Raw genomic sequence first — 14,900 nt, forward strand, 5'->3', positions numbered from 1 at the left:
TGTATGAGGTTATTCAACTTGGGACACCCACAAATGCTACTGTACTAGATGTTGGAATGAATGTAAATGTTGCAACTGTAAGTATGCTTGATAATGTGTTTTACTATTAATTCCTAAACACTAGATACTAATATCTTATGTTAGAATATCATAATTATGTACAATTCTATCAGGGAAGACAAACTCAGCTTCAGCAGCCTTTTAGATGTCCACAGCAGACAATAATTAGGCCCAAGAGTCAGGAAAGTGTGAGTGCTGAGACAATGGCAGCTGCAAGTAGTGGCACAACCTCCAGAATGTTCAAATTCATTCCAACTCGCGGACTGAACCTCTCTAAGAAGAAATTATGCTTTCTTGAAATTTATTGTGAAAGGGACAAGATCTTTTTTGTTATTTTGAAGAAAATAGACCTCCACTTTAATACTTTTTGTGTTACCACTTTACATCAGTATGTGTAGAAGGAAATAGACCTTCTTTGGTTTGTTAACATTTTGATACAATTTATGTACATACTCTATGTTGATGCTACTTTATATTAATATTTTGATGCATGCTATTTGAATATTTTGGTTTGGATTATATACTATATTTTGTAATATCCACTTGGCCAAGTTACTTTGCATACTCTAATTTGGATATAGACTAGCTTCAATTTAGCATCATTGACAACCTCTAATATTCATTTAACTAAAATGAGCCATTCAAATACAATATTTTTTCAACAAACGTACAATGCTAATTATTTAAATAAGCACCACATAGATACAAAATGAAATTACAACTACAAGTGCACCTATTATTACACTACTAAACAACCTGAAAACACTATCTTTCTAGAGTTTCGAACTATCTACATTCCTCTTTATTAATATCTCCTCTAATTGTTGAACTCTCTCATCCAAGCTATAAATCAAACCTGTACCGAATTCTTTACCCACACATGTCTCCACAGAGGCCAATCTACTGCTTTCAACTACATCATCCACCAGATACCCAAAAATCTCATCAAACCATACAAAAAATCACAATAATATTGCTTTTCCTCAATCAGAATAACAAAAAAAAAATCATAACATTAGTCTTAGTCCCCGATTATCAAAACTATAGCACCACAAAAATCCACCACTCTAAAGTACCTTGAAGTGAGGACAGCCAAAGAACAGCCTATTCGGGTTCTCTACTGTGCGAAACCTGGATATTACGGCATATGTCTTGCCTTGCACTTAAGATGTTCTTCTCTTCTAAGTCGCCCCCTTCGGAAGCCAGTCGAACTGCTGTCAACAGTAAAGACATCATCGATAGTTCTCCGACCGCGTCTCCGACTTGCAACTGACGTACTGCCTCCACTCGCCATCACTTTCTTCGAAGCCAAAGACTCTCTCTCACATACTAAGATACATGAGTTGAAGATAAAGAGATAGGGGTTAAAGATGAAGACCTAATTTTATGTTGATCTCCTTTGAAACAGCGACGTATTACGCCTCTCACAACGCTGCCGTTTTATAACATTGACATGAGAAAGTTTGAGGTCTAATTTGTCCCACTCAAAACGACGTCGTTTGAAGAAGCTCTTAAACGATGTCGTTTTGGCCACATGTGCAGGGACCAATGTGTCCTGGAAGCGATGCGTAGCCTTTAATCTAACACGTCACACTGATCACCTCCACGTAAGAGAGAAAGTGTGTTCGGTTAACAGGCTAAACCTGAAGCAAGGACGTATGTGGCATATATCTATCAATTTCGGGTGGCAAAATCCTTGGAGACCTATTTGGGGTATTACTCTAAATTAAAAATAAGGTTGGACACAACTGACATGTGATGGTATTATTTATATGTGTCAAAGTATGTCCAAAGAAGTATTTTGTATTTTTTATTAAGACATAATTGAACATAGAAAATACGTGTGTAAATAAGTGTCATTGAGTATTGTGTTAAAAATTTTTCTGATACACAAATACGACAACTCACCAAAATATCCGTACTTCATAGCTATAAGCGAAAGTAATATCTGAAACTTATGATTATAAGCAAATGTTTATGATTTTTGAATTGTAGTGATTTTACCGATTTAACTTCAAGTATCAAATAATAAGTAATCATTTCATACTCATTTTTGTAATTATATTATTTAAAAGCAATTTTTTCATAGATTTCAAACATAATATATTATTATCTTAAAATCATATTTTAAATAAAGTATCCAAATATAAATTGATTGTCATATAATCGATTATTTTTAAAAGTGATTATACAAATAAAAATTATTGAATTAGGTTTAATTTTTGAAGCATTACCAAATACATCCTTAATTTTGAGCTAATAGTATCAAGTTTTGCTATACCTTATCATATTATTTTTGGCTATTGACACGGATAATTGCATATTGATATCGAATCCTTTAAAAATTAGATTGATTATTGAATCAGATAAAATAAAATAAAATATTTATATATTAAACACATTTATTTTAGAAAATATTTTAGTTAAAAAAATTGGTTAATCTACTTGAATTGCTGATTTGATTCAATTCTCAAAATCATATTATTATATTATTCTATAATAGGTTATATTCTGACATCTTGCATGATGATATAGCGCATTCTAATAATAGTTTGCATACATTTTTCTTTTTAACTATTTTTTAAAAAAGTATTATGTAATCAATTATACACAAATTAACATTTAATAATTATTTATATTAAAATTTGTCAATAATTCTAATATTATATTTCATATTTTTTAGTAATTATTATGATTCTTTTTTATATTTCAGTGGGTCAATCATCAATAATCAATAATCATCATTATCATTATTATTATTATCTTAAAACACGTAGTATTTTAGCGTTAAAAATGCTAACGTAACGCATTTTTTAATACCAATATCCATACCTCTCTATTTTCGGAATATTTAAGAAAATATTGTTTTGGAATTAATTATACAAAAATTGACATTTAATGACTAAAATTCTACTAGTTGTTAATCATTTTAATAAATCTAATATATTTTTTTATTATGTATCAACCTTAATTAATATGGTATATGAATAAAAATATACATCTTATTATTTGAATTAATTAGTCAAATATTCATTAAGGAATAAAACCTATAAATAATATCATTATATTATATTATCTTACAATGAATAACATTATGACACTAAAAATATTGACGTGACACATTCTGATGTCAGTATGCATACCTCTCTCTTCTAAGAATATTTTTAAAAACATATCTTTTTTAGAATTATATGAAAATTGACTGCTAATGACTAAAATTCTACTAATTATCAATTATTCTAATAAATCTAATTTATATTTTTTCTATTATTGTGTATTAACCTTAATTAATATAATTTTTAAATAAAATATATACATCTTATTGTTTGAATTAATTAGTCAAATATCAATTAAGGAATAAATAATATCATTATATTATCATTATATTATCATTATCTTACAACACGTAGTATTCTTGCACCAAAAATACTTACGTGACGCATTCTGGTGCCAGTATGCATACTTCTCAGAATATTTTAAGAATATTCTTTAGAATTGTACAAAAATTAACATTCAATGACTAAAATTCTACTAATTGCGAATCATTCTAATAAATCTAATATATATTTCTTTTATTGTGTATCAATCTTAATTAATATAATTTATAAATAAAATACATACATCTCATTATTTGAATTAATTAGTCATTAAATATCCATTAAGGAATAAAATATACAAATAATATCATTATATTATATTGTATTATCATTATCATTATATCATTATATTATTCTACAATAGGTTGTATTCTGGTATTAAGAATGCTGACGTGTCATGTTCTGGTGTCAGGATGCATACCTTTTTCTTCTAAATTTATTTAAAAAATATCTTTATTATAATTATATAAAAATTAGCATTTAATGAGTAATTATACTAAGAGAAAATATAGGGAGCCAATGGAATATTTGTACAATGTGTACAATGGAAGTTTATGGAGTATTAGAGATATAACCATTAGTGTTACCTTTTTTTCATCAGCGTAAACTTTTGGAATGAGTGGTATCATGACATGGTATTAGAGATCTAGATCTGAAAGGTCAAGAGTTCTAGGTGATGTTCATTTTGTAACTCATATAACCCATTGTACACATTGTACAAATATTCCATTGGCTCCCTAGCAGGACTCTTATACTAATTGTCAATAATTCTAATTGTCAATCATTCTAATTATATTAATTATTAATTATTCTAATTGTCAATTATTATAATATAACTTTTAATCAAATATAATCAGTGACATATTAATATTGATATCAATAATAAATTTCTATAATTAATTTCGTGCTACTAAAGATTATATATAGTATTTCTTTTGTATTTCATGGGTCAAAGTTTGATAGCCAAAGCATTTTGTTTAATTTTTAATTTATTATTCTTCCTTGACTACTTCATAGAATAAGAATGTATTCTTCATTTTTCATCGAAGTTGATCCTTTTAAGGTACAAATTATAATTTTTTTTGATTTTTTTATGTAGTCATTCTATTATTATTCTTTTGATAATTGTTCTTATTCAAACTTATTTTTTTTGTCTAACGTTACAACGCGATTGTCTTTTGCTATAATCGTTTACAATGCACAACAACCATCAAATACTATCTCGAGTTGTATTCACTGATAGAGAGTTCAACGAAGGGTAATGAACTTTGTTTTATTGAAGGATGATTAGATTTACTCATATATTATGACCAACTTAATGTAATGTGGGTAAAGTTAGTTTTCTTAGGAGGAGCTCGATTTTGATTCGAGTAATTCTTTTCAAAAAGTCTTTCATGTGAGAAAAAAATTGAGAGGATCTATTCCCAGTCTTAACTACTATTGTGGATGTGAATTACGAGATGGAGAATCACGATAGCTCTCCTAGGGTTTCTACCCAAGTGCTCAATCTTGTGCAACAGAGTACAAAAAAAATTAAGGCGCGAAACGTCGATCTTAATCAGTCGGGGGCTGACATGGAAATTCTTGCTGAGAATGATGGGGAAAAGGTCACGGAACCGAAGTTATCATATAAAGAGTCCCTTCTGGCTACACCAGGATCGATGGACGAGGATGACGACTTTCTGAATGAAGCCATCACTGAGGGTGAATCTGATCCATGTCCAAAGATTAAAGTTTGAAAGGAAGAATTCGAAGAATGGTGCAAGCCCTAGCATGCTGCTCTCATTGTCAAAGTCTTTGGGAAAAGAATCAATTTAGGAGTCATGGAACAACGATTGAACAGAGATTGTGCTAAAAAAAGTAAGATTAGTGTTATTGATATGGATCGTGATTATTTTTTTGTTCATTTTACAGAAGAAGAAGATTTTTCTCATGCTCTCCTTGGAGGACCATGAATGGTGGCGGGACATTATCTAATAGTTTAGAAATGGAGACCTTTTTTCTTATCATCAGAGCAACATGTAAAAAGATTACGGCGTGGATCCGCATCCCAAATTTACCTATTGAGTTATACAACCACCATTTCCTATGGAGAGTCGGGTCGACTATCGGCACTATGTTAAAAGTTGACAAAGCCACGTCTATTCACTCAAGGGGACGTTTCACCAGTATCCGTGTGGAAATTGACTTATCTAAGAAGCTGGTTCCAAGAATATCGGTACTCGATAATATTCTCAATATCGAATATGAGGGTTTCAATTACAGGATCTATGGTTACCGGTCAGAGTCATGCGGGGAGATTTTAGCAACGGAGGAGGTTCACCGGGCAGCGATGGAGGAAGGAAAACAGGTGGAGGCCGAGGGGGTTTTGGAGGCCGTCAATCATGGGAAGCAAGAGACGATTACGAATAATCTGAGTATTGATAATAAATCTGAGAATAATCAAAGCATGGATATGGGGTCAAGATATAACGTGCTTTATGATGATAAGGAAGAGGAAACCTTGGAGGATATTAATGTGGAAGAGAATGAGCAAATAAGCACCATGCATAGTGGGCCATGGATGGATCTTCATATGAAAGAAGGTGAGCCCTCAAACCCAATCCAGGTAGAAAATCTGGTTGTAGCTAAAGGTAGTGGGCCATCTTTACAAATCCAGAAACGGGTTCTGAAGACAGGTGCAGGGAAGAATCCCCAGGCTCAGAAAAAAGGCTTATCCTTTAACCTTAGGCCTCTAAAAACTGGGAAAACTACTAAGGCCAAATTAAAGGAGGCTGAGAAGAAGGTTATTGGCATCAAGAAATCGTTGGGCGTGGCTCAACCTAGTGCGTTCGCTTCGAGGAACCCTTAGATGGTGGCTAAGGAACAAGAGATGCTTGAAAGCATGCGAAGGCTTCAAAGGGAGCAATTACAGCTGGTGGATTTCAATACACAATCCGAGAAGTTCATGGAGGCACACGTCATGAAGAACACTTTTTTCAACCATGGGGAATCATCTTCAAGAGCGGGGAATCATTAAACTTACAAAGAATATTTTCCACCGGATAAGCCACGGGTGCCTCTACCGCCAAAAGGGAGCCTCTACCATGGAGAGGATGATCAAAATCTGACTAACCCGTCTGATTCGGGTGAGAAGGCAAAAGCCATGTGCTGATGGTCTCTGGTCTTATGACCCCTTTTCTTTGTGTGGGTTGTAATGAATCTGTTAGCTTCGAATTGTAGAGGGACAGGAGGAAAAGCTTTCTCTAGCCTCATCAGAAACTTGCGAAAGGAGTATAAAGTTAGTTTTTCAATTCTGGTTGAGACACATATAAGTGGTACCCGTGGTAGAGCGGTATGGGAGAAATTTGGGCTAGATGGCTGATTTATTGAAGAGGCTGGCAATCAGTCTGGAGGTATGTGGTGCCTCTAGGACTCTAGTCTCTAGAAGGTGGAGGTCCTTAGTCATAACTACAAAATTGTTCACATGAAAGTTAGTTATGGTAACTCTTAACCTTGGTTACTCTCTGCTGTTTATGGTAGTCCCCAAAGGAGTAATCGTAGGAATTTATGGCATACTATTGGTAATCTTAGTTTTGAAAGTGAGCTTCTCTGGTTCCTGATTGGTGATTTTAATGCTACTCTTCATGATCATGAACGCAGGGGAGGGGCAGGTAGTAATAGACATGCTTGTGAGGAATTCCAATCCTGTAACCCTGAGTCTGGCCTTTTTTATCTGTGTATTTCAGGTTGGCCTTTTACTTGGAGAAGAGGTCATTTGTTAGAGCATTTAGATCGTGGGATTTGTAACCTGGAGTGGCAAATTTGGTTTCCAAATGCAAATATCAAACATCTTCCTAGCTTTAAGTCGGATCATTCTCCTTTCTTTCTCCAAATTTCTCCTCCTAACCATGTGAATGACGGCCGTAGACCCTTTTGGTTTATGGCTGCTTGGCTGACTTACCCGGATTTCTCGAATGTGGTTAACAATAGTTGGAACCTTGCTTGTTCTTAGTCTGATTGCATTTTTCATTTCCAGAATGTTGTTAAATCATGGAATCTCAATGTGTTTGGCAATATTCATAAAAGGAAAAACAGAATTATGAGGCAATTACAGGGTATTGGGGATCGCAATACCATGTTTTTTCATGGTACTACTTTAGCTAGAAGAAGAATGAATAAGGTGGAAAGCCTACAAGACTCTAATGGTAATTAGGTTAGTGATAAAACTGCCCTAGAAAATATGGCTTCTAATTTCTACATCAATCTTTATTTGAATGATACCCCCTGATTCTGAGTTTATTCTGAGGGATTCTTTTCCAATTCTTCCGCAAGAAGATCTGGACATCATTCGTAACATGCTTTCTTTTTCTGAAATTAAGGATTCGGTGTTCAAGATGGGAAGCCTTAAAGCACCCAAAATTGACGGTATTAAAGCTGTTTTCTATCAGAACCAATGGGAGAGAGTGGGTATTGATTTGTACAGGTTTATTGAGGAAATCTTTATGAACCCTGCAAAAGTAGGGGAAGTAAATGAGACCCTTATCACGCTTATTCCTAAAGTGGAACCAGTCATAAGTCTGAAGAAAATGCGACCCATTAGTTTATGTAATGTCTCCTACAAGGTGATTACAAAGACCCTGGCTAAAAGTTTGAGAAGAAGTATGGATAAGATTGTCAGTCCCACCCAATGTAGCTTTGTTCTGGGGAGAAAAAGTTCAGACAATATAATCATCACTTAGGAAGTCATTCACTCTATAAGAAACAAAAAAGGGCTCTAAAGGATGGCTGGCTATTAAAATTGATCTAGAAAAAGCATATGACAGGTTGAAGTGGAGTTTTATTCAGGAGACTTTGAACGACATCGGCCTCCTCTTGAACATTATTGAGCTCATATGTACTTTCATTTCTACTACTAGGATGAGAATTCTTTGGAATGGCGATGCCTTAAATGAATTTCAGCCTTCGAGGGGGGTATCTGTCAAGGTGATTGATAAACCACTATTTTATGGTTATTTTTGTGCTAAATTGAGTGGTTGCTATCAATTCTCCATACAGTTATGCATGTAATTTGCATGTTTTACATTTATCTTCCTAGTTCCACTTTATGATTGAAAACTTGCTTCCTAAGCCTTTAAATTATTAATCTCTAATTCCCCTTTTTACCATTCGATGCCGTGATCTGTGCGCTAAGTGTTTTCAGGCTTTATAGGGAAGGAATGGCTTGGAGGATGGAAAGGAAGCTTGCAAAAATGGAAGGAACACAAGAAACCAAGGAGCTAACCAGCGAGGACCGATGCGCACGCACGCCTCACGCATACGTGCAACGTGGCGCACTCCATAGCGACGCAGACGCGCACCTGGCGTGTACGTGTGACGTGCGTAATATTTTGCAACTGTAGAAATCGCTGGGGTAATTTTGGGCTGAGTTTGGACCCAGTTTTTGGCCCAGAAACACAGACTAGAGCCAGAGGATAGGAGAGACTCAACACATATTCACACATTCTCAGTTTTTAGTTTTTATTTTTGAATCTTGGGATAAAACACTACTTCCTCCAGGATTCTTCATAGTCATACCCTTCTTTTTTAGTTCTACATTTTGGATTGGATAATTGAAGAGAGTTACTACCTCTGTAGAGTCTTTATCATTATAGTTTGTTTCCTATTTCCTTACTCTTTTGATTTACATTTGTCTTATTCACGGATTACATATGAATATTTCTGATTTTGAGATTTATTAATGCAAAGAACAATTTTCCATTTAATTTCATTGTTTGTTTGCTTGCTTCCAATTAATTTGATTATTATGTCTTCTTTCTACCCCTTGAATATGTATGTGGAATTGGCATCCATGTCAATGGAGTAGACTCCCATCTTGACTTGGGAGTTGATTAATAGGAGACTCTTGAGTTGGAATACTTAAGCATTAATTGGTTATTGGAAGTTGTTGGCTGGCTCTCTAGGCACTAACGCTAGTCCTTCCTAAGGGAGAGGATTAAGACTTGTGAATAGAAGTTGGCTTAACTACTTGAATTTCCCTTATTCGGTAAGGGTTAACTAAGTAGAAACAACACCCAATTATTATTAATCTTGGGAAATCCAACAAGGATAGAACTTTCGATTAATCTACTCCTAGTCAAGGCTTTTTATTTTAATTAAACAAAATCTCTTGTTAATTTTCATTGCTTGTTTTCACTCCCCAACTCCAAATTTCTCAGAAACCTCCTGATCAATAAATAGCACTCTCTTAGCAACTTGTTGGGAGACGACCTGAGATTTCTACTCCTAGTATTTTATTCTTAAAAATCGTGACAAACCCTTTTTAAATTGATATGCGAAATTTTTGTTGGTTAAGAACTATACATGCAATGTTAGTTCAATATAAATTCTTAATCGACAATTTTTCGCATGTCAGTGATCCGATATCTCCTTACATTTTTGTCCTCCGCATGGAGAGACTGTCTCATCTTATTAATGTTGCAGTCAGTATGGGGTTTTGGAAGCCTATTCGCCTTAATCGGGAGGCTCCTGATTTATCTCACCTCTGTTTTGTGGATGATTTGATCCTTTTTTTCTGAAGCTGGTATGGAACAGGCTAACATCATTAAGAGAGTTCTGGAAGCTTTCTGTACGAGCTCGGGTCAGAAAGTTAGCATTGAAAAAACTAGAATCTTCTTCTCGAAGAATGTGGGGGCACCAAGTAAGAAATGATATAGGAAATCTCGTGAATTTTTCTAGAACGGACGACCTAGGTAAATATCTAGGAGTTTTGATCATTCATTCCAGAGTGACGAAGGATACATATAAGGAAATTAAAGCTAATATCAATAGGAGACTTAACAATTGGAAGGCTTCCTCTCTCTCCTTAGCTGGAAGAACCACTTTGGTGAGATCTTTCCTTTCTACCATTCTCTCTTATACTATACTGACTGCTTTATTGCCTATTGCTACTTGTAACTTTATTGACCGTAAATGCAGGAGTTTTATCTGGGAAGAAACTACGGAAACTAGAAAAGTCCATTTGTTGAACTGGCAAACAATGAGCAATCTGAAATCCTCTGGTGGGCTTGGGATTAGACATGCTAGAGAGTTAAATCGTGCGTTCATGATGAAAGTAGGTTGGGGATTGATCAAGAAGAAAGATTCTCTCTGGTCAAAGGTTCTGAGGGCCAAATACAGATGCGGAAATGACATTGTTCCTCTTATCAATAGGAGGAAGAATGAGTCTAATTTGTGGAAGAGAATCTGCTCGTCCTGGAATGATGTCCAGGCTAATTCTATTTGGCGTATAGGAGACAGGTCATAAATCAGTTTTTGGGATCATAACTGGGTTCCTAAATTAGGAAGCTTAAATAATCCTCACACTCAGGTAAGTGCTGCTTCTGATTCAGGTACCTTACTTATGGATTTTCTTTCCGTTTCAGGTGACTAGGACGTGGTTAAGTGATGAGCGGATAATTTATACGCTTTTTGGCATTATTTTTATATAGTTTTTAGTATGTTTATTCACTTTTTAGTATATTTTTATTAGTTTTTAAGAAAAATTCACATTTCTAGACTTTACTATGAGTTTGTGTATTTTTCTGTGATTTCAGGTATTTTCTGGCTGAAATTGAGGGACCTGAGCAAAAATCTGATTCAGAGGCTGAAAAAGGACTGCTGATGTTGTTCGATTCTGACCTCTCTGCATTCAAAATAAAATTTTTGGAGCTACAGAAATCCAAATGGTATGCTCTCAATTGCGTTGGAAACTAGACATCCAGGGCTTTCCAGCAATATATAATAGTCTATACTTTGCCTGAGTTTAAATGACGAAAACTGGCGTTCAACACCAGCTTTCTGCCCTATTCTGGTGTTAAACGCAAGAAACAAGTTGCAAGCTAGAGTAAAACGCTAGAAACAAGTTACAAACTGGCGTTTAACTCCAAGGATGACCTCTACACGTAGAAGCTTCAATACTCAGCCCCAGCACACACCAAGTGGACCTCGAAAGAGGATTTCTGCATCATTTACTTATTTCTGTAACCCTAGTAACTAGTTTAGTATAAATAGAAATTTTTACTATTGTACTCACATCTTTTGATCATCTTTTGATCTCTTGATCACGTTTTGGGGGGCTGGCCATTCGGCCATGCCTGGACCATCATCACTTATGTATTTTCAACGGTGGAGTTTCTACACATTATAGATTAAGGTGTGGAGCTCTGCTGTTCTTCGAGTATTAATGCAAAGTACTATTGTTCTTCTATTCAATTCATGCTTATTCTTATTCTAAGATATTCATTCGCACACAAGAACATGATGAATGTGATGATTATGTGACACTCATCACCATTTTCACTTATGAATGCGTGATTGACAACCACTTCCGTTCTACATGAAGACAAGCTTGAATGTATATCTCTTGGGTTTCTAATCAACGATTCACATTGACTCATCTCTGACAATGGGGCATCTAAATCCGAGATTAGAATCTTCGTGGTATAAGCTAGAATCCATTGGCAGCATTCTTGAGATCCGAAAAGTCTAAACCTTGTCTGTGGTATTCCGAGTAGGATCCGGGATGGGATGACTGTGACGAGCTTCAAACTCGCGACTGTAGGGCGTGGTGCCAGACGCAAAAGGATAGTAAATCCTATTCCTACACGATCGAGAACCAACAGCTGATTAGCCATACGATATCTGTGCATGGTATTTTTCATCCGAGACGAGCAATCCGACAGTTGATTAGCCGTACAGAAACCGTAGAGGACCATTTTCACTGAGAGGACGAGTGGTGCACGAAATTGCAATCACACTTTTGCAATCCGCACAACTAACCAGCAAGTGCACTGGGTCGTCCAAGTAATACCTTACGTGAGTAAGGGTCGAATCCCACGGAGATTGTTGGTTTGAAACAAGCTATGGTTATCTTATTATTCTTAGTCAGGATGCCAGAAACAGTGTTTTTCAAGTTCAATTGTAAAAAGTGAAAGGGCATAAAATAAATAATTGTTACTCAATAATGGAGAATATGTTGGAGTTTTGGAGATGCTTTGTCTTCTGAATTTCTGTAACATAATGCTTCCTCACTTTCAAAAGTGCAAAGTTCCTTCCATGGCAAGCTGTGTGTAGGGTGTCACCGTTGTCAATGGCTACTTCCCATCCTCTCAGTGAAAATGGTCCAAATGCTCTGTCACAGCACGACTAATCATCTGTTGGTTCTCGATCATGTCGGAATAAGATCCATTGATCCTTTTGCATTTGTCACTACGCCCAACAATCGCGAGTTTGAAGCTCGTCACAGCCATTCAATCCTTGAATCCTACTCGGAATACCACAGACAAGGTTTAGACTTTCCGGATTCTCATGAATGCCACCATCAATTCTAGCTTATACCACGAAGATTCTGATTAAGAAATCTAAGTGATACTCATTCTATCTGATGTAGAACAGAGGTGGTTGTCAGGCACACGTTCGTGGATTGAGGAAGGTGATGAGTGTCATGGATCATCACCTTCTTCATAGTGAAGCGCGAATGAACATCTTAGATAGGAACAAGCATGTTTGAATAGAAAATAGAAATAATTGCATTAATTCATCGAGACGCTACAGAGCTCCTCACCCCCAACAATGGAGTTTAGGGACTCATGCCATCAAAGAGTATAAAATTCAGATCTAAAAATGTCATGAGATCCAAAATAAGTCTCTAAAAGTTGTTTAAATACTAAACTAGTAACCTAGGTTTACAGAAAATGAGTAAACTAAGATGGATAGTGCAGAAATCCACTTTTGGGGCCCACTTGGTGTGTGCTGGGGCTGAGAATTAAGCTTTTCACGTGCCTGGGCTGTTTCTGGAGTTGATCGCCAGGTTGTAACCTGTTTTTGGCATTGCACTCCAACTTGCAACTTGTTTCTGGAGCTGAACGCCAAACTGCAACATGGAACTGGCGTTGAACGCCAGTTTACGTCGTCTATCTTCGCGCAAAGTATAGACTATTATATATTTCTGGAAAGCCATGGATGTCTACTTTCCAACCCAATTGAAAGCGTGCCAATTGGACTCTTGTAGCTCCGAAGAATTCATTCCGAGTGCAGGGAGGTCAGAATCCAACAGCATCAGCAGTCCTTTTTCAACCTAAATAAGATTTTTGCTCAACTCCCTCAATTTCAACCAGAAAATACCTGAAATTATAGAAAAACACACAAACTCATAGTAAAGTCCAGAAATATGAATTTTGCCTAAAAACTAATAAAATTATACTAAAAACTAACTAAAACATACTAAAATCTACATGAAATTACCCCCAAAAAGCGTATAAAATATCCGCTCATCACAACACCAAACTTAAACTGTTGCTTGTCCTCAAGAAACTAGATAAATAAAGTAGGATAAAAAGAAATTAAGAAGCAATAATATCTCAGAGTTTCAAGTGAAGCTCAGATTCTAATTAGATGAGCGGGACTAGTAGCTTTTTGCTTATAAACAGTTTTGGCATCTCACTTTATCCTTTGAAATCCAGAATGATTGGCATCCATAGGAACTTAGAATTCAGATAGTATTATTGATTCTCCTAGTTTAGTATGTTGATTCTTGAACATAGTTATTTGATGAGTCTTGGCCGTGGCCCTAAGCACTTTATTTTCCAGTATTACCACCGGATACATAAATGCCACAGACACATAACTGGGTGAACCTTTTGCACACTCTTTTGCTTTGGATCCCGACTTTAACCACTCAGTCTCAAGCTTTTCACTTGGACCTGCATGCCACAAGCACATGGTTAGGGACAGATTGATTTAGCCGCTTAGGCCTGGATTTATTTCCTTGGGCCCTCCTATCCATTAATGCTCAAAGCCTTGGATCCTTTTCACCCTTGCCTTTTGGTTTTAAGGGTTATTGGCTTTTCTTTTTCTTTATCCAATGATTCCCTTTTTTTTTTGCCACTTTTTTTTCACTACTTTTTCTTGCTTCAAGAATCAATTTCATGATTTTTTAGATCATCAATAATATTTCTCTTGTTCATCATTCTTTCAAGAGTCAAAAATTTTAACATTCATGAAATTCAATATAAAAAATATGCACTGTTCAAGCATTCATTCAGAAGATAAAAAGTATTGCCACCACATCTAAATAATTAGAATTTTTTTTATTAAAAACTCGTAAAATATTGCCTCTTTATTCTAAAAATCTACTATTTTATTCATGTTTGATGATGATGAGAAAAAATAAATTATAGCTTAATTGGAGATAAAATCAAAATAGAGATACTAATTACTACTACTAATATATAACTTCTAAGGTAAATTCCTAACAAGAACAATTATCACAGAGTTAAGTTTAAGATTAGGACTCAACAACCTTTGGTTTGGGAGATGATAGGTGCTCCTTCAACTTGTGGGGTGTCTGGTCCTTCAAGAGACAGCTTCTGGCACTTCAGCTCCTGTATCTCTGGATATTCGTCTTCTTTCAGATCAAATTTAACTTCCGGGATCACTGATCTC

The sequence above is a fragment of the Arachis hypogaea genome, chromosome 6, assembly GCF_003086295.3.
Source record: "Arachis hypogaea cultivar Tifrunner chromosome 6, arahy.Tifrunner.gnm2.J5K5, whole genome shotgun sequence".
In the NCBI taxonomy this organism is placed as follows: Eukaryota; Viridiplantae; Streptophyta; class Magnoliopsida; order Fabales; family Fabaceae; genus Arachis; species Arachis hypogaea.